This window comes from Rhynchophorus ferrugineus, unplaced genomic scaffold, assembly GCF_030347505.1.
Source record: "Rhynchophorus ferrugineus isolate W39M unplaced genomic scaffold, kcgeb_rfMv2 rfM1, whole genome shotgun sequence".
In the NCBI taxonomy this organism is placed as follows: domain Eukaryota; kingdom Metazoa; phylum Arthropoda; class Insecta; order Coleoptera; family Curculionidae; genus Rhynchophorus; species Rhynchophorus ferrugineus.
Window position 1 is genome coordinate 12487625 of NW_027472580.1, and position 26623 is coordinate 12514247.

At 31.4% G+C, this 26623-nt stretch overlaps 1 protein-coding gene across 1 annotated transcript in view; it reads right to left on the reverse strand.

Annotated features, from left to right (window-relative positions):
• LOC143204482 (neuropeptide CCHamide-1 receptor) overlaps positions 1 to 26623 on the reverse strand; it is a 480161-nt gene that overhangs the window by 378951 nt on the left and 74587 nt on the right. The window contains exon 2 of the mRNA XM_076417039.1: positions 3133 to 3195. The gene's annotated coding sequence lies outside the window, so the exon portion shown is untranslated. The remainder of the gene's footprint in view (positions 1 to 3132; positions 3196 to 26623) is intronic.

A 26623-nucleotide genomic window follows, 5' to 3' on the forward strand; every position in this document is an offset into this window, starting at 1 on the left:
CAATATTATGAAATACAGTTCGAGCTATTACAACTTACGTCGAATATACCGGATTTGGCTTCCAGTATTTTTTCCAGGTTGTTCTTTATTGATGAAGAAATGAGAACGAGATAAATATTACGAAAACTATTTTCTATAAGATTTTCTATATTAATATGAATGCGGCCCACCGATGATTTGGTTATGTTTTTTTTTCGAATTTTTTTAATAAATTTATCTTTATAACGTTATTTTTGTAGCATTTAAGGTAAATAAAAATGTTGTTTTCTAGGATATGAAGGTGTAAATAACACTAATTATTTTCCAAAATATTCTTCACTGGAACGGTTTTTGAAAGGGAATTAAGGGAATCTCTTATGAACCTCTATGTTCTTGTTCTTTGCATTTCAAACCAGATGAAAAGTAACCAGACCAAGTAAATTGGGAGATTTGAAAGCTGAAAACTATAACATGTGTTTCTCCGCAGATGTTTTTGAAACCGAAGAATCTGTGCCTTCACACTTGTAGATAAGAACCGAACAATGTAACACCAGAAAAACTGAGAAGTGTATATGTGGCGATATTGTAAACCAGAATTGTTACAAATATTTTTGTTATTTTGCTATTGCTATTTTTAGTTCAATTCATTTGTACGTAATCTTTAGACTTATTTATTTATTACCAAAATTATGTACAATCCAAATTTAATGATAATTCTCAAACTAATATTATGCCAAAAAATGGTGTTTTATTTTTAAACAACTAATTATTTTGAGCAAGGTGGTATAATAAGAAAAATAATAATTAGTTGTTTATTCTGGCGGATTAAAAATGTAAATGGGATTAAAATGGATGAGAATAAGAATTTTGCATACGGATACATATAATATAAAGAGTGTCCAGTTATCAACATATAAAGATACCTAAGCAAGCAATCGAGATTTGACAACCAAAATTCAAATATGTAATTTAAAAATTCAATAAGTTTAGACCATGTATTCCGAACAAATTATTTTTAATGTATAATTTTTTAGTTTATAATATTTAAGACAATAACAGTGTACAATTACAAACAAATTAATAGTTGTCAGATTCCATTAAATAGTTTATTAATGTTTTTTTTAATTGTTTTATGCAAAGGTTAACTAACCAGTATTTAGCAAGAACACATAGCAAGTTCAAGAGTGTTTCTCTTTCAACAGGATTTCTTCAACTACTGGTTTAAATATACCACTGTAACAGCCTGAGAAATTTGGGAATAAGAAGGAAAAATTAATAAATGTTCCTGTTCCTCCAGAAACAGAAGAAACCTTCTTTAAGTTGACGTCCTGTTTTGATGTAGATGTATTGGGTTACAGCAGAAAATGCTCATTAGAAATATAATTTTTACCGCTTATCACAAAAATTATTTGAATTTTGATCGATTCCTCAGCCTCTAAAATACTTCTAGCAATAATTTCATAAGACAAAAATTAAAATACTATGAATCGATAATGGTGCCTCAAGAGCTTCCTTTCTTGTTAAAAGTTAAAAATATTTGTTGAATTTTAAGCTTACATAAAAATCGGTAGAATCAAAAATCCACATTGGTTGCTGTGCTATAAGAACAACACTTTTCCGATTTTTGTTTAGTATTATACATTGTAAAACTGTTAATAGCCCCTACATACACTAATGTATGCTGTCATATTTCTCCTCTACTTTCAAAAAATAAATTTTTATTTGCATATCCGTTTAAACTTAAATATGTATTAAACAGTTATTTCTGTTGATATGTTCAAATTTTAGCATATATTCCTTCTAAAATAGTGATTCGAAATAACTTGAACAACATTAGCAGGTTAAAAAAACATTTTAGTTAGTATAATGATCGTATGATCGAACACCTATAATAAATACCATCTGTGATATTTACTTAACCTATTTACACTTTTAACCTGATATACATATCGTTATATATATCAAAATTGACTGTTTATTCATTGCAATTATATCAGAAATTTATATAGAACATTACTCAATAAGTAAAATCAATAATTCAAACGATACTTTCTGAGTTTATAAACTATATTCGACACAGGTACCGAAATCCAGATGGGATGAATTTTTATGTACGAGTCTTTAGTTCAAAATATTTGGTGATTGCTTTGTTATTAGCTATTATTAATGTTAAAATAATAGTGCATACACTAAAATGTCTAGAAACCTTTGATTAAACTATCATTTTTTCTGTTAATTCAATAACAACAGAGTAGTTCACTTAGTAATTCAATTGCAACACACTGCTTAGTTTGCAATCTAATTGAAGAACTTCTAATTTTTTTTCTTAGTAATATGAAAGCTTATTGTTCTTATATATGTTCTAGTAGTATTTAATACCATATACGAGGATTTATACCATTACCTATCTTCTGACAGTCATGTAAGTCATTGTCATAATGGATTTTTAGTTAACGATCTTCATTAATAAATAGTATTATTATGATAAATATGACATGAAAAACACAACATGCTCAAGGTATATAAATAATAGACTGAAGATTAAATAATTTCAATCGTCTATTATTTAATTGTAAAATATATTTCTATCCAAATATCGCGAAATAAAATCCTACATTATTATTGCGTTAGTATTATCTACTTTGAAATCGATTAATACTCAATATTAAAAAAAGCAATAATTTAAATACCGCAAATAATATTTATATACAATGTTAATAACGTATCCACTTATTTAATTGTTATTTTGATACATATTTTATAACCTAAATAACAGATATCATAAATTAGGTACTTAAGTCAAACGTTTGAAATATAAAATACTATGTAAAACGTGCCAATTCATCCTAGTAAACTATCAAAAACTCATTTTTTTATACAAATGTATATAGTATATAGACGGGATTTAGGATTAATTATTGTTTCTATATGAAATAAGCTTTAACAGGAATTTGGATCGGAGACTAATGTTTTGTTTAATTAAATGCTAAACACAAATCAATTAGTATTGTTTATGTAAATGTAACTATATAAAATAATAACAAATAAATTGAGTATTTCCCCCTTGGTTTTAATTACTCCATATGTTGATGTTTGTTTTTAATCTTTAGGGTTATTAAATCATTATATTAAATTTGTTAAAAAACAACTCACCTCTCTGCATTTACTGTAAATTATGTTCCAGTAAATATTTCTTGAGAGCTATTGTGGATGAGCCTGGAAAAAATATATTATTACAAACTAGGAATTTCGGAAAATATTGAATTAGTTTTATCACGTATACTAAAACGTTTACTTAAATAATTTCTACAAAATAAAGGCGCAGTAATGCACTAAATGAGATATTAAAGAGAAATATTACAAGAAAGATATGAATTTGACAAAGTGGTACCAAGGAACGTGTCGCTAGGATTCCTATGATAATATCTGTTGTAATTCCATCCAAGGTTGGAAAAAGTATTCTTTTACTTATTTAGCTTTCATTTTTTTATTATAAAAAATATTATTAGGAACGTAATGATTTTGAGTGATTCTTTGCCGCTGTTTCATTCTGAGAAGAGATTTTCTGAGAAGAGCCGCTATTTTTTAATTATAAGTCTTGTATATTGGTAGTCACTATGTATTTTTGTTATATTGAAAGTTTTTAAATTTCAGATGAATAACATTATTTATGACTAATTTTAAAATAGGTACTGTAAAAATTAGATTGTTCACGTAAAACATTTTTTTTTGAGTCACTAAGGTTTCTTATTTCTTTATTGTGTACATTGCAATCATGTTTATACTTTTATACCATTCACCTATTAATTTAAACTATATACAATGATTTTTATTATTAAAGTATAATAACAGGTCAATTGAAAAGTCCGCGGCTTGACACAAAGATGGCGCTACTAGAACTAAATCCTTATATATTTTTAGTTAGCCCTAACCCTCAAATGATGCGTGTATAAATTTAGCAGCTGTCGGATCATTTGTTTGTGAATTACAATATTTTGAGTGAAGCAACTTTTATTATTATGAAAAAAAAGAATAAATAGGAATTTTGCCTCTTTATAAAATATTGCAAGATTGATGTCGAGTTTCCGGACACTGCCCCATGAAGATCAAAGATTGGTATGCTAAGTTTGGACTTGGTGAAATGAGCACCGAGGACGGTGAATACTGCGTTCACAGACGCCCAAAAGAATTTGTTACCAACGAAAACAATTCAAGAAATCCACAAAATGATTTTGTATGACCGTAAATTGAAACTTAAGGAAATAGCGGAAATTCTGAAGATATCAACTGAACGTGTACATCATATCATTCACGAATATTTTTGTATGAAATAGATCTGTGCAATGTGGGTGCCGCGCGAGCTCACTTTTAACCAAAAACAATGACGAGTTCATGATTTGGAGCAGTGTTTGAAGATGATCAAGCGAAATAGACTCGAGCTCTCGCGTGGATATGTGATAATGGATGAAACATGGCTCTATCCTTTCACTCTGAAGTCCATTCGACAGTCATCCCAGAGGACTGTACATGATGAACCCGCTCCAAAGCGTGGGAAAACGCAACAGTCGGCTGGCAAGTTTATGGCGTCTGTATTTTATTTGTATCTGAAAATAGAAAGAACCTTCACCAGTAACTGTTATATAGCGTTATTAGACCGTTTGAAGAACAAAATCGCCGAGAAACGGCCGCATTTGAAGAAAAATAAAGTGCCGTTTCACCAAGACAATGCGCCGTGTCACAAATCAGTGAAAACAATGGCAAGAATCCATGAATTGGACTTCGAATTGCTTCCTCATTCACCGTATTCTCCAGATCTGGCCCCCAACGACTACTTTCTGTTTTCAGATCTCAAAAGAATGCTCGCTGGGAAGAAATTTTTGTCGAATGAAAGGTAATCCCCGAAACTGATGCCTGTTGTGAAGCAAAGAATAAATCCTACTACAAAAATGGTATCGAAATTTGAAGGGTCGTTATAATCAGTGTATTATTTTTGAATGGAATTATGTTGAATAAAAAAAATAATTTTGTCAAAAAATGTGTTTTACTATGGTAGGCCGAGGACTTTTCAATTGACCTGTTATCGCTTTTATACCACTCATATAACTTTAAACTATATAAAATGATTTTTATTATTAATGTATACTATTTTTCTTGCATTATGATTGTCCATATATTGCTATGCTCTTGTACATCTTTGTATGGGAACCCCAACTATTGTGTTTCCTCCGGATTATCCTGGCATTCCTTTAACTACTCACACCAATTTATCTCAAGTCAAAGTATTAAACTGATGAAGTTACAAAGTATAAATGGAATATAACAGATCTTTGAAAGGAACCTATGGAGAAGCTTTGGAGTATTTTGAGCTTAGAAGCAAGACATCAGAAACGAAATAAAATAAAACAAAAACAATTCTTTATAAAATTTAGTAGCGTTTGGAACTATAGACTGAAAATACTCAAAACAGTCGAAACAGTCGATAGCCAAAAAACCAGCGATTGAAAATAGTAATTACTCAAACATACGGTTCGACCGAGAGGAGAGGAAAGGACGGAGATAATTGCTTGGAGCAGTTAATATTTAATTTTATAGCATTTAATTTTATATGTGCTTATAATGTCCTACAGTAGCATAAGCGAGACGGAGATATACATATTCGTTCATATACTAATTTTAAAAAAGAAAAAAAATTAATTAATTACTGAATACTATTAACATTAAATTTATAATTTCATTTTAAACAAAGTAGAACTGCTTTAAAATGTGAATGTTCTGTGGATCTGTAAAAAGGAATGGAATTTTTTTATGGAATGGAATACCGCAAAATGTTTTGTCGTATTTTAATATGTTAATTGCTATTTTTTAATAATATACTATAATAAATATAGACAACATAATATAACTTAAACAAAATCTAAAAACTAAAGAGGTACAATAACCATAAATACTATATAAAAATTAAAGTTTTACCTTATTATTTATTATTATTTAATTATTACATTCTTACCAGTAGTTTCCGTCTAACCTACAATTGGTCTTTATTATAACTTAAATCTAGGTATATAAGTAGGAGATCTAACATCGGCCCTACCTCAGTCTCTAGTGAATTTTTTAATATATGCTCCTCACTACACAACATTACACAAAATCAGATGGTTTGATTCTTTTGAGCCTGTGTCCTATTCTGGTGGTATCCAAAAGCTGCAATACTTCAATATTCTCATGAGAATGGAGTCTTTCCTCATGCCTTCTTGCAATTCCCTTGATTTCTTGACTGACTATGGGTATTTGAAGGTCTCAATGTAGGTAATCAGTCCTATAGTATTTGAGTGCGCCCGCAATATCTCTCACGACTTTGTTCTTTGCCTCCGACAGCTATAATCGCAATATTATCAACAAATGTAGCCATCGCAATATTCTCCATTTATGGTGCATCACATGTGTAGAGTAGATAAAGCATTGGTTCCAGAACACTTGCTTGTAGTACACCTTCTTTAACTTCTTTTATTATGGAGTAAGCTTCTTCTAGTTTGACTTTAAATATTATGGTTGTAATGTACGATTTTAATAGTTCAGTGTGTTGTTTAAACAGCATTTTCTGTAGTTTATGAACCAGGCCTTCATGCCAAACCTTGTCAAGGGCTTTTGCTACATCTAAGAATATAGCTGAGCATACTTTTTTCGTTTCGTAAGCTTTTTCAATAACATCTGTTATTCTGTGAACCTGGTCAATTGTTGAATGCAATTGTTAATAAACCCAAACTGGTATGTTGGTATTGGGTTTTTTTCTCTCTATGATCGGTTTTATACTTGTCATCAGGAGTTTTTCAAAAACCTTAGATATTACTGGCAGCAGTGATATAGGTCTATAGGCTTTTATATCGTTTGGTGACTTCCCAGGTTTTGGGTTCGTTACAATTTCCGTCATCTTCCAAATGTCTGGGACATATTTTCTATCTAAATGCTGCATTGATCAATTTGATGAGTTAGTTAATTCCCATTCTTGGTAGTTTTTGCAGTAATTCTCCTGTTATTAAATTGTAGCCTGGTGATTTCCTGGGATTAATGTCAGTTTTAATAACTTTGGTTAACTCTCTCGGCGTGACTAATTCAATCATCGAATTTTCAGCTTCTATGTCCGGCAAATTATATTCAGTATTAGTTACGTTTGGTTTGAGATTTTTTCTAGATATTCAGCAAATGATTCTACTTTACTACTGATTGGAGGTCTATACGATCCTATATTGTGATGGTTTGCCTGGCTTGAAAAACATGAAGACTTGGGCAAGAGTCTAGGGCAGAAATTAAAGAATTTGACTCATGATCCTCTTATGTGGTAGATGTTTCAAAATAGTCGCGCCGACAAGGTCGCAGCATCATGATCATTTAGGATATAAGGTCTTCAGTGGTAAGCACATTTGCCAAGGTGATTTAACGTACTTTTTTATTTCGGCTGTATGTTTCGGCGGCTAATCAGACTGCAAAAATAATTGAAAGATATCGCTTACAAAGTTAGCAAATGTGCTGACGTCATTTATTCTACTCATTCCCATTCTACCTCAATGGAAAAGCTTTATGGTGGAGTGAGAAAACAAGAGCAAGCGAGTTCTCTCATAAAAAAATACAACACACCAGTAATTTAAATTGAACAGAGTGCTTTATCCTTTTGAGACAGATTGCCATGGTTTAGTATAAAGAAGAATAAAATAATACTACTCTAAAGTATTATAATAGAAAAACTGAAAAAATATATGCACATATTCACAAAAACGCACGTAAAAAATAACGCACAAAAAACACAGAAACTGAATAACTATTATTTAAGATAAAAGACAAATTACTTCCGGCCAAATAATAAACTCCATATTTAAAATGCGCCAGTTAAAATGGAAAATTATGCTTTGCAGTTGGAATAATGGCGAGATATATTTCCTACATCAAAGGGGATCCGAATTTTAACAATTGGTTAAGTCTCTTCTGATGCTTCCTGAACAAAGAACTGCGAAGTAAAACCGACGGAAGACTTTTTATCCGCAATTGCTGGTCTTATTAACTTTCGGAGTTAATCCAGATGTCTAAGACGGTACAGAGAACTCGTTTTATTTTATGATAATTTATGAATTAAAGCTTTCAGTTGAAATATCTGGAATATTAAAAACAATGTTTAAATAACGTACACGAATTGCTCCTGCTAGTTTTGTGCGAGCTTTGAACGCAGTAGTCGTTATGATTTTGCAGTATTATGATTTATGATTTTTATGATGAAAAAATTGTAATGAACAAAATTAAAATGAGAAAACGACAAAATGCTTTAAATACAGAACCAGAGAGAAGTTAGTATGTGAAAATAATTTTCAAGAAGTTATTGCTACAAAATAAAAATGTTAAAATCTGAATTCAAATGTTCAGAAATAATTAAGTAGAAATTAAGTTTTTCCACCATAGTCTACCATAGTAAAACACATATTTTTGGCAATTTTTATTTATTCAACATAATTCCCATCAAGGGTGATACACTGATTATAGCGATGAACTTTTCGATACCATTTTTGTAGTACGATTAGTCCTTTGCTTCAAAATAGGCCTGAGTTTCGTCGATCACCTTTTCATTCAATGAAAATTTCTTCATTGAGCATTCTTTTGAGATCTGAGGACAGGAAATAGTCGCTGGGAGCAAAATCTGGGGAATTCGGTAGATGAAGAAGCAATTTGAAACCCAATTCACGGATTTTTGACACGGGGAATTTTTTGGAGAAGCAGCAATTCCTTTTTCTTCAAATGCGGCCGTTTTTCGGCGATTTCGTCCTTCAAACGGTCCCTTAACGCTATGTAATAGTCGCTGTTGATGGTCCTTCCTTTTTGGAGGTAGTCAATGAAAATTATTCCATGCACATCCCAGAATACAGACGCCATAATCTTGCCAACGGACTGTTGCGTTTTCCCACACTTTGGAGCGGCTTCATCGTGTGCAGTCCACTCGGATGACTGTCGATTGGATTTCGGAGTGAAATGATGGAGCCATGTTTCATCCATTGTCACATATCGACATAAAAACTCGGGTTTATTAGGCTTAATCATCTTCAAACACTGCTCCGAATCATCAACTCGTCGTTGTTTTTGGTCAAAAATGAGCTCCCGCGGCACAGAACTTTCTCATACCCAAATATTTGTGAATAATATGATGTGTACAATCAGTGTCTGATATTTAATTCAGTTTCAATTTACGGTCATTTAAAATCATTTTGTGACGTCCACTGCGTTCACCGCCTTCGGTGCTCATTTCACCACGTCTAAACTTAGCATACCAATCCTTGATGGTTGATTTTCCTACGGCATTATCAGGAAACTCGGCATCAAGCCAAATTTTTGCTTCAATTGTATTTTTGCCCTTCAAAAAGGAATATTTTATCACCACGAGAAATTCATTTTTTTCACAATAACAAAAGTTGCTTCACTCAAAATGCTATAATTCACAAACTAATGATCCGACAGCTGTCAAATTTATACACGCATCTTTTGAGAGTTAGCGCTAACTAAATAACATATGGATTTAATTTTAGTACCGCCATCTATGTGTCAGGTCGGGGACTTTCTAATTAACTTGTTATATTCTATTGTACTTACATAAATACACAAGCAAGACGAGTGCTGAATAATTATGTTAATATGTATTTAAACTTAAGAGCAAGCTACTTAAGCACTATGCTAAGTTCATATGATTTCGTTTGCTATAATCTTCTGATTTAACTCCTTTTAAACATACGAAGGAAGGAATAATGTTTAACTAAGTGTATGGTATACATTTACTAAAATATATAAAAATGTACTGCTTTTATCTAAAAGTTAGTTTTTTTGTGTGTGAATTGAAAGACGATGCCCGGGATTACGATAACCTTAGAGTCTTGGAAGGTTTATTACCTTAAACTCACAAAAACGATTCTGATAATTTTGAGTGTTCAATTTACGTAAATTTTTCGAAGCATATCCTCAGATCGTTCATCCAGAAATTATTGAGGTTTGCTGTATGTAACATTGTCCTGCTTTAACCACATATTCATTTAAGAAAATATTAATAGTTCATTATATTTATGGTGAAGGCACGAAGAAATACGGACCTATGAAGATGCATTGACATCTGGTGAAACTTGTGTGGGTTGGCAGTTCATAGTCAGCTACTTTACTTTTTCATATAGATATTTAAAATAGATTTCTCATTTTGGGTAATAAAGTTTTATTATTCGGACTATATCATTGGTAATATCAGTAACTCATATGATCAGTAAGTAATATACAGGTTGAAAAAACACTGACAAAATTATCGCCGATCAGAATGCACCCACGATAATTCCTTCTTCTTGCCGTTCCAGAAATAAAACCAAGACATTGAAAAGGTTTTAAATTGCATTTTCAGACAATTCACATAATAGCTGTTTTCCCTTTTTATGGGTCTTTATTCTCGCCTATAAACATTATTAAACGATTAATTTATCGATAGTTGGGATTTTTAAAAGTTCTTTGACAGCTTGAACTAGGTTTTAATTATTTAAAGGAACATTTTCATCCCTCTATGCCGTCCTGTGTCGTTGAAGTTAAAATCGGCTTTTTTAATAACTAAAATCAAAAGCGGCAACTGGGACATGGGGAAGGAGCATAACCATAAATTTCTAAAGATGTTAAAAAGTTCGTGAAATCAACACTAACGGATAACGGAAATACAATGTTGAGCGTTACATGATTAGCATCTGTATAAAAATTGTAATGTATCAAATGTTTAGAAAATAAAAACTGTTAGCTTGAAAATATTATTTTATTTAATGGAAAGAAGAGGCGATACTGAGGGTAAAAACAGTGCAACCCGTCTCACTCGCTCACCTTCCAGGTAATAAAAAAAACACATAGCCCGATAGTCCAGGCTGTATTACACAACACTTCCCTCTTAAAGAAACGGCCACAAGATTGTATATGGTCATTATTCCGTCTGGAGAGCTTATAGTTATTGTGGAATTATGTTTGAGTGTCGCTTGTGCCTCCTTCCACGAGTTTGTCTTTGAAGGTTTGCCCTCTATGGAATGACATTCCAGCTTCTGTAACTCCAAATTCCCAGAGTCCAACGGTTAAGGAACGAAGCTATTGAAATCGGCATTCTGTGGTCGTTCACCCTGAATTACTAGCTTCTGTCCAAATTCTATTAAAATATATAAATTTACAGAACCTTTAGTCCGCTTTTGGTGGCCTTACATCTTTAACTGTGATGCATGTGTCAGGGATACATGGACTGGGGGTGATTTCAAAGTTTGAATGTCCCTTACTTGGAATAGTTTTTGGCTAATGGTCATTAGGAAACTTCAGCTGCGATACTTTTGCCCGAACTCCACTTAACTACTACAAGAAGTGATACGAGTAACTGCGGAACGATTGCTAATCCAACATCCAACATATACCTGTCTTCTTTTTGTCTTTTTTTTTTGGCAACTAATTCGATTCAAGCTAATTGAATTAATTAAATAGGTGACAGCCTTATGATCTCCCAGGAGTCCTTCCGGTTATGCCAGTTATAACATGTGTAAGGGTTTAAAAAATGATACACTGAGGGTAAAAACACTAGTTCATCAACGAAACGTGTAAACACTCATTATGTAAAAAACGTCAAATCCACCGAATTTTATAACTAAGTTGGGTTGTTTAACAATTTTTTAATACTTCGCATTTCCACAAATAATCAAAATAAAATGTATAACTATATCTACTTGTGACCATTTTTAGTTGAAAGATAAATTATTTAAAATTACCAAAAAATCACAATTTTACACAAAATTTTAATAAAAAAATTAATTATAGAAGCCAACCCATTTTCTAGAATAATTAATAAGAAACTGAGTAAAATATTTGCATAAAACTGCAGAACGTTTCCAGAGAGTTGATTTTCAGTATTTGTTTATTAAATTATCTTCTGCAGCGCAGCATTCTGCGTTTCCGGCAGAGCGGTGACTAATTATTTAGAAACTCTAAGTATACAACTCGCACTGATGTTTCTTCAGGACGTATTTTACCTGGTCGGTAAAATTAATTTAATAAAGTTAAAATATTAATTACTGGATTAAAGTTTATACACTTTAAATTACCAAAATGATATAATAACGCATCAAAATAATTAAATATGCATAATTTGGAGAGGTAATACAATAAAATTTTTAAGTGGTTGGGTTATAATTTTATCTCTGTTCTGACTGATATGATATAGACATGGCATGCATTACAATGTTACATAACATAAAATTAATTTTAGTACCGCCATCTATGTGTCAGGTCGGGGACTTTCCAATTAACTTGTTATATTCTGTTGTACTTACATAAATACACAAGCAAAACGAGTGCTGAATAATTATGTTAGTATGTATTTCCTAAATTAAAATGAAATTATTAAAGCATTCAAGCTAAACTTAAGAGCAAGCTACTTAAGCACTATGCTAAGTTCAGGTGATTTCGTTTCCTATAATCTTCTGAATTAACTTCTTTTAAACATATGAAGGAAGGAATAATGTTTAACTAAGTGTATGGTGTACATTTACTAAAATATATAAAAATGTACTGCTTTTATTTAAAAGTTTTTTTGTGTGTGAATTGATAGACGATGGCCGGGATTACGATAACTTTAGAGTTTTGGAAGGTTTATTACCATAAACTCACAAAAACGATTATGATAATATTGAATGTTCAATTTACGTAACTTTTTCGAAGCATATCCTCAAATCGTTCATCCAGAAATTATGGAGGTTTGCTGTATGTAGCATTGTCGTGCTTTAACCACATATTCAATTGAGCAAATATTAATCGTTTATTATATTTATGGTGAAGGTACGAAGAAATACGAACCTATGAAGATGCATCGACATCTGGTGAAACTTGTGTGGGTTGGCAGTTCATAGCCAGCTACTTTACTTTTTCATATAAATATTTAAAATAGATCTCTCATTTTGGGTAATAAAGTTTTATTATTCGGACTATATCATGCTAATATCAGTAACTCATATGATCAGTAAGTAATATACAGGTTACGATACAGTATATGATCAGAATGCACCCACGATAATTCCTTCTTCTTGCCGTTCCAGAAATGAAACGAAGACATTGAAAGAATTTTAAATTGCATTTTCAGAAAATTCACATAATAGCTGTTTTCCCTTTTTATGGGTCTTTATTCTCGCCTATAAACATTATTAAACGATTAATTTATCGATAGTTAGGATTTTTAAAAGTTCTTTGACAGCTTGAACTAGGTTTTAATTATTTAAAGGAACATTTTCATCCCTCTATGCCGTCCTCTGTCGTTGAAGTTAAAATCGGCTTTTTTAATAACTAAAATCAAAAGCAAAGGCAACTGGGACATGGGGAAGGAGCATAACCATAAATTTCTAATGATGTTAAAAAGTTCGTGAAATCAACACTAACGGATAACGGAAATACAATGTTGAGCGTTACATGATTAGCATCTGTATAAAAATTGTAATGTGTCAAATGTTTAGAAAATAAAAACTGTTAGCTTGAAAATATTATTTTATTTAACGGAAAGAAGAAAAAAAACACATAGCCCGATAGTCCAGGCTGTATTACATAACACTTCCCTCTTAAAGAAACGGCCACAAGATTGTATATGGTCATTATTCCGTCTGGAGAGCTTATAGTTATTGTGGAATTATGTTTGAGTGTCGCTTGTGCCTCCTTCCACGAGTTTGTCTTTGAAGGTTTGCTCTCTATAGAATGACATTCCAGCTTCTGTAACTCCAAATTCCAAGAGTCCAACGGTTAAGGAACGAAGCTATTGAAATCGGCATTCTGTGGTCGTTTACCCTGAATTACTAGCTTCTGTCCAAATTCTATTAAAATATATTAATTCACAGAAACTTTAGTCCGCTTTTGGTGGCCTTACATCTTTAACTGTGATGCATGTGTCAGGGATACATGGACTGGGGGTGATTTCAAAGTTTGAATGTCCCTTACTTGGAATAGTTTTTGGCTAATAGTCATTAGGAAACTTCAGCTGCGATACTTTTGCCCGAACTCCACTTAACTACTACAAGAAATGATACGAGTAACTGCGGAACGATTGCTAATCAAACATCCAACTATACCTGTCTTTTTTTTGGTAATCAATTCGATTCAAGTTAATTGAATTAATTAAATAGCTGACAGCCTTATAATCTCCCAGGAGTCCTTCCGATTGTGCCAGTTATAATATGTGTAAGGGTTTAGAAAATGATACACTGAGGGTAAAAACACTAGTTCATGAACGAAACATTTAAACACTCATTATGTAAAAAATATCAAATCCACCGAATTTTATAGCTAAGTTGTTTAACAATTTTTTAATACTTCGCATTTCCACAAATAACCAAAATAAAATGTATAACTATAGCTACTTGTGACCATTTTTAGTTGAAAGATAAATTATTTAAAATTACCAAAAAATCACAATTTTACACAAAATTTTAATAAAATATTAATTATAGAAGCCAACCCATTTTCTAGAATAATTTATAAGGATCTAAGTAAAATATTTGCATAAAACTGCAGAACGTTTCCAGAGAGTTTATTTTCAGTATTTGTTTATTAAATTATCTTCTGCAGCGCAGCATTCTGCGTTTCCGGCAGAGCGGTGACAAATTATTTAGAAACTCTAAATATACAACTCGCACTGATAATACTTCAGGATGTACTTTACCTGGCCGGTAAAATTAATTTAATAAAGTTAAAATATTAATTACTGGATTAAAGTTTATACACTTTAAATTACCAAAATGATATAATAACGCATCAAAATAATTAAATATGCATAATTTGGAGAGGTAATTCAATAACATTTTTAAGTGGTGGGGTTATAATTTTATCTCTGTTCTGACTGATATGACATAGTTATGGCATTCATTTCAATGTTACATAACATAAAATGGTTAAAATAAACATCTGGTAGTATAAAATAATTATTGAAATATTTCTGCGAAATGTTACTACTTATTGTTCCTTTCGAAGCTTGACCAGCTTCCTTTCACATTCTAATTTATTATAAATAATTTGAATCTCCTGACTCCTGTTCTGGTATTATCCAAGAGTTGCATTGCTTCGATATAGATATGAGAATGGTGTATATCCTCATGTATCCTTGCAATTCTCTTGATTATCTGAGTGATAGTTGGTATTTGAAAGTTTCGGTATAATTGATTATTCCTGTAGTATCAAGACTTTGTTCTAAAAAACGTGTATTGTATTTATATTACTTTTAACATCCCCTTAATTGTATTCAGTATGTCCATATAGGTTTCAATACTAGTTAATCAATACATTTTCCTATATTTGAACTCTTATATAGCTTATATAACTAGCCAAAATAAGTAACCGTTTGAGAAAGTCAAAATTAGTTCACAGCGTGATTGTTGTAATATTGGCAATGACTGACTTGAAGCCACAGATCTTCTTCGTTAAATTTCGTTTTATTTCAGATTTCTTTGATGTTGTTCACCATTTTCTGTACGATATATCTTAAGCCGATGTAAAGTCGTGGTGAATTAATATATCGTAAAAATAATCAGGAATATCCCAATTTTTAATATCAAGGTGTACAATGGAATGTCTGGAAAACCTTGCGAATTTCATTATTTATTTGAACAATTTACAGCTTTTTCTTAATCATTAATAAACTTACATGTCTTTATTTCGTCTGATATTATTCAATGCGGTAATTAAAAACATTGACATAATTGTTTTTATATGATATTTCATGGAACGTTCACTGAGCTATTATCGAATTTTGTAGTTCTGTGTGATATTTTGATAAAATTTTTGAACAATTCTGTCTATTTTCGACGTATTACTAAGGTCTATTTGATATATAATTTAATTGTATATATAATATGGATTCATGGATGATATCCCTAGTGGTCTTACGAAGTGTTCAGAAAATATTGAGTGCTTGTACACGTATATTGGTTATCAAAGTCAAGTTTGCTTGTTTATCAGTTTCTGTACGTGTTCACCCTGATTTGTAATATTGCTGATTTTTTTTTCGTTATTAGAATTATTTGTGATTGGTGTAGTTACTGTTAAATCGGCAGAATTATTTGAAGGCAAGTTTTCGTTAAATTATTTTTATTTACTGTTTGTCTGTTCAGTTCGACTTTAACCATAATTATTTGATTATTTTTATAGTCCTATGTTACTTTCATAATCCATAGTAAATAGAAACCTTCGCGTTATACATAGAGCCATCCATCACAATCAATTCAATGGTTTAGCAACACACAGAGAGCTAACAAACTGATGATATTTCATCAATAAGAAGGAACAAGGTTAGGAGAAAATAGTGGGTGGGGTACCATTTTCTATTTTAACGTTTCCGAGTATATTTTCCCACTTTTTTTCATGCTTTTGTTCATGTTTTGTGTCTGTTGTGTCTTCTCTTGAATTCCGACAGTTTTTCATGTAAATCTTGGCTCAAACGCATCCACTATAGGCGATAGCTGTACTGATTGCTTCACCAAGAAAAGTCTTTACCAAAATCGCCATATCTAAAATTTCAAGACCAATATTGACATGTTGAAGTCGATGAATCTTGATTGCCATAAGCTTCACACAATATTCGATGACACTTAGCCACTATTGTCTTCAAATTAATGTAAAAAGTAAAACTTTCCACAAATACAATTTTGTGAGCATATATTAATACTTCGACAAAATGATTTATACTGAAAAGTGAAGCCTGTTGTTGAGGCTTCACCAAGAAATAAGTTAGATATGTACCCGGTTCGATCAATACACAATACCACCTTTTATTGTCAATCCTTCAAAACAATCATTTATAGACCATATATTAGCTAAAGAATGTCTGAAGAAGTTGGATGGTTTTTGAATATATTCCGTCAAGAGTACTCATGTAAAGGCAAATAAAATTTTAACTATTTACAGATTTTTCCAAATGTGGTATATATGTAATTCCTCACAAGGTTCTCGAAGTGAATAAGGTCATCATTGTAAACTATCACCACATACAAATTATATGTTTGACTCGACCATTGAAATAGAAAAGGGATGTAGGTCAACCCCCAGAAATCATTAAGAAATGTGCGTAAAGTTTTTAAATGCTATTATAATTTTGAAATAAATAATGCAAGAAAACCCTAAACAGCAAAATCTATTTCTACACAATATTATATAGTATATGCTCTATAAAATTAGTCGATCGCAATTCTCCAAATTTCCTGAGTATCTGAAGGTATAGGTCTAAGTAAACATTGTTCAAGTATCTGGATGTATCTAAAATACCTCTTAGGATTTTGTTCTGAAAAACTTCAATTCTACCTATATTATGTTTCCCAAAATTGGATTCCACATCTCCACAACAGTTTTAGAATTTGCTCATATAAAGCTATGTATTATATACAGATAATTTAAATCTTCTTCCAATTAAACAATACATTGTTGTATATTTGAAAACGCTTGTTTTGATTTTTTTCTAATCTATTTTCAACATACCTAGTGTTGTTGTTTCATGATATTGTATATATAATATTAGTATTATTCCATGATATTGTTGAACGCTATTTGATTATAAAACACGTTCAATATTCCCCTATTTGCTTTCATCAACTTTTATTATCAATATATAGATCCAGTTATTTATTATCATATACTAGTATATCATGTTTGTACGAGGGCTACTATTTATATTTCAGGAATTGGCAACACTGTTGTCATGTGAGTCCATCTGACGGTTCTATCGTGACGTTTGACGTTTTTGACGATATACGTACTCAGAACATTTTGTCGCACGGACTATATTTGTATTTTATATTTAGTTGAAAGTTTCGTCTCGGCAAAAAATGGAACTGAATCGTTAACATTTTCGTGCGATGATTTTTTACGATATTCGACGTGGATTATCACAACAAGAGTGCATCAGTCATCATGCTGCGTGCGAAATGATTAAGCAAGATCGTGATGTCACCTATTGTGAAATTGATGCATCCCTAAGCATTAGTTCCACCAGCATATATGAGATTCTACATCAATACTTAATGACACAACTAAATGGTCGTGTCAATTGGTGCAAAGAAATGCTTAAGGAATTCAATCGCGGTGCTTTGAAAAACGTTTATAAAATCGTGACAGGTCATGGATAAATTCGTAAGAGCCCGAAAGTAAGCAGCAGTCGACTGTATGGGTATTCCAAGATGAACCAAATTTAACAAAAGCTGTTCGCACACGAAGCATTTCAATTAAAATGGTGGCCTGTTTCTTCGGGAAAACTGGTCATATTGCAAGCGCACCTCTAGAGAATCGTAAAACAATAGATTCTAATTGGCACAAAACCATTTGTTTGCCAGAAGTCTTCGGTATAATAATGAAAACAAACAAGAGACGCCAGATTGTTCTTCATAATGACAATACGAGCTATCAAACCAGAGACTATTTGAGCACTCAAAAAATCGAATTGATGGGTCATCCGCATACAGTCCTGATTTGGTATCCAATGACTTCTTTTTGTTCCTATCCGTGAAGAATAAATTGCGGGATCAACGATTTTCATCGCTCGAAGAAGCCATTGAAACGTTCAAAAATCATGTTTTGAAGATACCTCATTCGGAATGGAATAAATGCTTTGGAAATTGGTTTAAGCGTATGCAAAAGGATATCGATCATCGTGGCGAGTACTTTGAACAACAATAAAAATATATTGGCTGCTTAACTATTTGATTTTTTTCCTATTTCCGAAATATAAATAGTGACCCTCATATGAGAATTTCAACATTGTCTTCGAACTTTGTTGACCCTCTAAATCGTTCTTTGTCATTCATGTCAAAATCATCACCACCTTAACCGACAATTGAGATATCATGGAACAGAGTTACCAAAACTTCGCAAAACTAATTTATGAGTTTCATCAGATTTCTTAAATTCATGCAACAAAAATAATAAATGTTCAAAAGGCTATTAGCCTACCATGATTAGTACCTGAAACTGAACGAATTTTCATGTATATACATGTCGAGACAATCAAATTTAATAGTTAAATATACATGTAAGAACGTAATAGAACGATTATTTTTGTTATCTCTTATCGGTCATTAACACTTGCTATCTCTTATCTGTCAAAGTCGGTGCGATCAAATTTTAATAATAGCCAATCGTCCTTAACTCTAATACTGAATACTTAAAAAACACACACACGAAACTAGAAACATACGCACACACACTATAAAACGACTAGTCTTCGAGAGATCTTGACAATTAGTATTGTATTAAAAAAAACCGGATTATTTTGATTATGTTTAACATTATTCAAAATGTTCAAGCCATAAAGCATATTTTATCGTTTATATTGAGAAAGTGGTTCTTTTTTCATACAACTTGTTCAATATTCCAATTAGATGTACTCGACAAAAGCGACCCGTCTCTGGCTATTAAATTTATTTCAGATATTTCGAGCTACGTCAAAGATCGAGCCAGCTATTATCGCCGTCAGAGAAAAAAAATCGGAAATCTCACTCAATTAATGAAAAATGAAACGAAACCAATTCGAATAATCTAAAAAAAAACTCTATGGAGTGGCGTATTTTATTTGTAATCGATAATGCCCAGATCTACTTTTCTCAACATCCAAAAGGTGGAGGGAGATTTATTAAGTTTCTACGGAGGGAAAACCTGAAAACGTAATATTGGTTATTCCCTGTTTCATCATTTTTATGTTTGATGAGTAAATATTTAAGGAAAACGTCACAAAATAATCAGATGAAAGATAAAGAAATTATGTTATTATACATCTTGTTATTATTTAATTTAGTGGTAGATAAACAACACAAAAGCGTTAAGAACGATAATTTACATATTCAAAGAATAACAAGTCAATTGAAAATTCCCCAGCCTGACACATAGATTGCGCTACTAGAATTAAATCTATATGTTTTTTTTGATAACCCTAACCCCCAAAAGATGCGTGTATAAATTTAACAGCTGTCGGATCATCATTTTGTGAATGATAGCATATTGAGTGAAGCAACTTTTGTTATTGTGAAAAAAATGGATAAAAAGGAATTTCGCGTCTATTTTATCAAGTGCTTTTTGAATGGAAAACATACACTTGAAGCAAAAACTTGGCTTGATGCCGAGTTGCCGGACACTACCCAAGGATAATCAACCATCAAGTCCGAAGAATGCAGTCGACGTCCAAATGAGGTTGTTACCGACAAAATCATTAAAAAAATTAACAAAATGATTTTGAATAACCTTAAATTGAAATAGAATAAAAAGCAGACACTCTAAAGATATCAACTGAATGTGTACATCATATCATTCACAAATATTTGTGTATGAGAAAGCTCTGTGAAATGTGACGGGTTAAAAAAAACGAAAAAAGTCGTGTTGATGATTTGGAGCAGTGTTTGAAGATGATGAAGCGTAATAAACCCGAGTTTTTGCGTCAATATGTGACAGTGGATGAAACGTGGCTCCATTATTTCACTCAGAAGTCCAATCATCCAGTCATCTGAGTGGCAAGGGTATGGCATCTGTATTTTAGGATGCGCATGGAATAATTTTCATTGACTACCTTGAAAAACGAAGGCCATTAAGAGCGACAAGTACATAGCGTTATTGGACCGTTTGAAGGACGAAATCGATTGAAGATAATGCACCGTGTCACAAGTCAGTGAAAATAATGGCAAAAATCCACGAATTGGGTTTGAATTGTATTTTTAAATTTGAATCAGTGTATCACTCTTGAAAAAATATGTTTTACTATGGTAGGCCGGGGTCTACCAAGTTTATGTCATGAATAAAGTTAGATATGGAGCGAAGTATCAGGATTTTCTAAAAGTGCAGGTCAATACCAATGTATTCCCTACATTTTAATTTTTATTGTGAAACATTTTTCAGCCAATTTGCGGATTTCAGCTCAAAAGAAGCATATATATTGTGAGCCTATTCACGGATCGCGTCTATTTGGGAACTTTCTAAGAAATGAAGGGCTATACAAACGGGTCACGACCCGTATATCGGTGCAAGCAGTAATCAAAAGGTTCAAGATCTGAAGAATATGGCGGGTAGGGTAGGACTTGACTTTTTAATGCTTCGAAGTATACTTTCACCAGTTTTACAACATATGTTCAAAAGCACTATTGCTGAAGAGTTACGTTGTTGTGTTTTTGGTAGTATGTAGTATCGCGCAGTGCTCTACTTAAACACATTAATTCTAGTTGATAGCGATTATTTGTTTTTCCAAAACGCTGTATTGTCTTTGGTGTCAAAATCACCACATTTAGAACGTTGAATACAATGCAATTTACTCAGTATGAATCTTCAACGCAGTGCAACATATCTTGTTCACACTTCCAAGAAATTACACATACTGAAAAGAGAAGTCTGTAAAGCTTCGTCAACAACAACAACAGTTATTTTAACCATATATTTTAAATATTTTAAACTTAATTTATTCGCCAATAGCAGATTGTATGTTTGAAAGATAACAATCCACAGAATATTCTATATATAAAGGTAGCGTGGATATTAAGTGGATAATCCGGAAGAAAATGTTCTCAAAAGAAACTGAATATTTGTTGTTCTAATTCTTCTACTACCTATTATTATTAACTACTTTTTTAAGTGATTGCTATTATAAATATATCTAGATAACAATGTGATTCGACAAGGAATAACCATCTCAACCACGCCATGTACCAAACTGGGTAATACCAGATACCTTTTGAGATTGTCTTCAAGTTAGTCACAGGCCAGTAGGTAGGCATATAGCCGAGGACAATGGTTGGAAACCTACTTTAAGGATTAAGTCCAATCCAGATGAAATCCAGATAAAAAAAGTACTTTTAATAAATATTTTTATTCAAAAAATACAAACAATCTTGAATTTTAATTATATTCAGTAGAAACAAGTATTGTAATTGGACCGTTGGCTGGCGAATAAAGTAAAGAAAGATTGAGGAAAAACAGTGGTACCCCAAATCTATGGTTTCGAAAATTCAACATGATAATCAATACACCTCAAATATATAGTAAGAAACCAAATTTCAAAGAAGATTTAAATAAAATTGAAATCCACTTGAAATAACTTGGAACGGTTGGAATGAAGTATATTTATAATTATGAAATGACGTCAAAGATGTCAGAAAATAATAAAAAATAAAGATTTCTCAACCAAATGTTATATTATGATATTAGCTAACTGTATTAGTTTTGCTTTAAAAAAAAATTAAAAAATTAGTCGCATTTGGATTAATAACATTTTATAAATAAAAATATGTGGCACTAAGCGATGAGGTTTAGGTGTACTATGTTTAGTGTCTGTTCTATCTTGCTCCATGTACTAATTCCCAGATTTTTTTGCTCAGTCTCCTACGTTTGATTTCTATATCCAGATATTTAAGTGTTCTAATTTTACATTTACTTGTTTTTTATTGGTTCCAATTTTACATCTTCAATATGGATATTTATTTCCTCTGACTCTCCTATCAGCACGACTTTCGCTTTTTTTATTTATTATCATGCTATATTCTCTTAGTAATATTCTCACTTTAAGATTATTATATCTAGTTTGAACATCATCAGCAAAAGCTCCTAACCAAATTTCTACAGTTTCTTTATTTTTATACTCCATTAATATTATAGTGATTGGATTTTTAAAAGATATTATTTACACCAGTTTTATATATCACAAAGAAGGTTGTAATTAAAGCCTAATTACTCACCACTGAAAATGGGAGCCGCTAAAGAACAAAATGTATACAATGACAAAGTATCTAGATAACGAGAGAAGTAATCTCGGAACCATTTATGGAATGTTTCCATAAAGTTCAGGTTAGACGTAAATCATCTAGATAACTCAGCACCGAAGGCTGTTTTATTAAAACTGATTGCGGACAAACTCAAAATATTCCTTATAATTTCATTAAATTTTTCTCTGGGAATGAAACCAATGTCTTTATATTCTGAATCGCTGTGAATATGAAAATTAAAACTTATTTTGTGATGATTTCTTCATAACGTATAATACATTGTAAGAATTAAAATTATATTTTTATTTCATAATCATATTTTGAAAAAAAAATCTCATCCTATGAATTGACGTTTGGAGTATAGGAATCCACATGAAATTGTTATCCAAAATAAAAGCATTAACAACTTCTATCACTGCTACAGATTTAGACATATATATTATTTCTGCACTCTCTTTTTTCGATAATCTGAATAGACCTTCACATATCATCATATTCAAAACATAGCACTTGGCGAAACTGTCTACTTCTCAACAGATTTGCTCCTGTTGGCAAATATCCTTCACCGTTGTGGACAAAGAGTCGCAACCATTCTAGCATTAATTCTCGTCTATTATGAATCCAATCCAAAAGATCAATTTTGCTACAGAAGTCTGTGAGAAAATCGTTAACCAAACCAAACCAAACTACCTCTAGTTCCTCCACCATGTACTTATTGCCTATCTTAATCAAATAACCTATTTTCTTATGCAACCTTTTGGGTGACAAAATAACCAGTGCATCACTACATACTATAAAAGAAAGTCGCCTTTTCTGTCCCTATATCCCTATGTACGCTTAAATCTTTAAAACTACGCAACGGATTTTGATGCGGTTTTTTTTCAATAGATAGAGTGATTCAAGAGGAAGGTTTATATGTATAATACATGCATAATATACTAAGGCAACATTGCTAATTTTAGAGGTTTCTAACGTGATGTCGTAAATTAACCTATTTTTTTAGGCTTATTTAGCAATTAGCAAAAACGCTGCCTAACCCTACGAGTTAGATCAAATTAATGTACTACAGTATTGTACACCATAAAAAGGTCTACAAAAAAGTCCGCGATGGTATATGTTTATCTTTTAGGGATAACCCACATTAACCATTTTTATTGTTTACTTTTTACGTGAGAAAATGGCTTATTTACGAAGCTATTTTAAGCAATACGGCATTAATCCTTATCGAATTAAGTACCTTAAATACAGTGTGCAATTAATATAGATCAATATGGTTCCTTACAGCATGTAAATTAAACAAATATTTTCGGAGATATTACAAATTTAAAATTTGCGTTTAAAAATGTGTAATGTAATAAAAATTGTATGAATTTAGATATTCCAAAGATAGCAGGAAATCTTCATAGTAAGTATAGGGGAAGAGGAATTGTTTTACTCCAAATTTAATGCGTGCAGGCCAAGGGCAGTAATGAATGAACCAAAAATACTGGATCGATTTTAATCATGTTTTCATTGAGTGACATAGGCACATATATTTTATGCCCGTGCAAAGTCGGAGCGGGCCGCTATGTTTTTATATAGAACGTTCATATTTTTTCTGTAGTGTATTTAATTTAGTATCAGCATTGCACCCGTGCTAAGCGGGGGCGAGTCGCTAGTTTGCACTAAAAGAAAAATTCGATAATCAACAAAATATGAAATATCTTGAAAAATTTGTATGTAACATGGTTATAGAACAGTTCAATAGAAGTGTGTATATATGACAGCAAAATAGCAAAATTTCTCTGAAAATCGCGATTAAAGCCGTTTACAAACATTACATTAAGAAGACTGCTCAATTTAGCACAATTATTTCAGATAGATATTAAAATGAAATAGCGTGTAATTCTTTGGAATAATTATAATCTGAAACATAATTCATTAACAATTCGGTTTGAAAATTCAGAAAGAAAAAATAGTTTATCTTCAAAATATATATTGAATCCTGCATTTTTATTAATCTTCTTGTCTTTGATTAATTGATTCTTAGCTAACTTGCCAAATTTTGTCAGTATTTAACAATAGATTTTCATTACTTTGCTCGTTATTACTTAATCTAACAAATTTTTTATTTAGTTTTTTTAACACAATTTAGTTGTCAGTTAGTTATTGACAATAATTTAAATTAATTGCCTCATTTGTTGATGTTAATAATATTTGAAATATCAATAAGAAGTAGCTAGAAAATCTTTTGCAATAATTAGTTTTTTTTTGGTTTCTAAGTACTATAATATTATCAACGCCAGTATTGGGAAAAATTATTTTAATTTTCCAGAACAGAAAGCTGCTTAAAGTTACTTTTTCCAAGTCAGTTATAAGTTGTAGCATATACTATGTAGAATACAATAAATATAATGCCACGTTACTCACTAATTACAACATTATATTGTAGTATCTAGGTCAAAATCAAATTCGTGCAAATAATACTTTTATACTATTGATTTTTATTGCAATTTAAAACACCTTCGCATTTAGTATCTTTCGTGTACCATTCCAGTACCAGATATCTAAAAATTTTTTTTTTTTGATTTCTCTAATCCACCTACTACTTTTCTGTATTTATTGGTCTAAACTAGGATTGTTGTTATTGCCTCTTTACTTAAAAGCTGTAACTTAATCCACTAATACTTAATTCATTACAAGCTGTTCTAGCTAGAGGTATATGTGCTAGAGACTATGTTTTTATGTTGTATTAGTCTCAATAATCAATGGACATTTTACTATATTACAATATCTTCAATTTCAATTTCAATTTTAATACCAAATTTTCAGAAAGCATACAAATTTATACCAAATACGATAAATTTCCTTCTATATCTAAGCTGACAAGACTTCAATACTAGCGTCATCAATATAACTTTGTTTGAATATACAGAAAACAATAAATATTCAGGGTCACAAATTGACTGCGGCTTTAATAAATTATTTCCAAAAGGAACGAGATAATGAAGGCCCCCTTTTTCCCGTAGATCCCGTTAGAAAGGTAATTATTGATGATATTAAATATTATAAATTGCTGCAATTTTATTGAAAGTGTTTCTTAGCTGCTGCGCTGAATATTATTGTGGATACTGTGAATAAAATTGCTTACAAAATGAAGAACAATACGTTAGATTCAACCAAGAAACCCCGTTTACATACGAAGTGGGTGACGAATCTTGACCATCTTTATATTGGCTCTATTCGAGAATAAATATACGAAATGTATAAGAACAGTGAGTACATAAACTATTTTATCAATATAGTCATAATTTAATAATATTATTTCAGAGAAGGTTGTTAGTCTGGAAAGTATACATAAAAGAGTTAGGGTCATGCAGTTTTTTGAGGCATTAAAGACATCTCTTCATATACTCTTACAGGGCATAGGATTTAAACGGTGTAAAGTTAACCCCCGAAGAGGTCTAGTGGAATTTCCAGACGTTGCCTTGAAAATAATTCAATTTTTAAAGGCATACAATAAAATAAGGGAAATAAATTATTTGAATTTGTGTATCTCTTGTGTGGGGCACTCTTAGACAATAACAAGGAAAGTGTAGAGACAACAAAAGTTGATAGAAAAAGGTAAAAGTTACAATAACATTTGATTAGGTTTCATTGATCATAATATTTATTAATAATTAATTACAAATATATTCTTATTAATGCGTGGAATAATAATGGTTTTATTCCTGGTGTAGTATTAGTGTTTTCCTCCAAAGCCAAGGGCGAATACCATGGAGAAATGAACCATAAAATGTTTTTGTTAAGGTTTGAAAATCAATTTTTAAAAAACCTGGGGGAACTATCAGTTATTATTTTGGGCAGTACATCATATTCTAGCATACTGG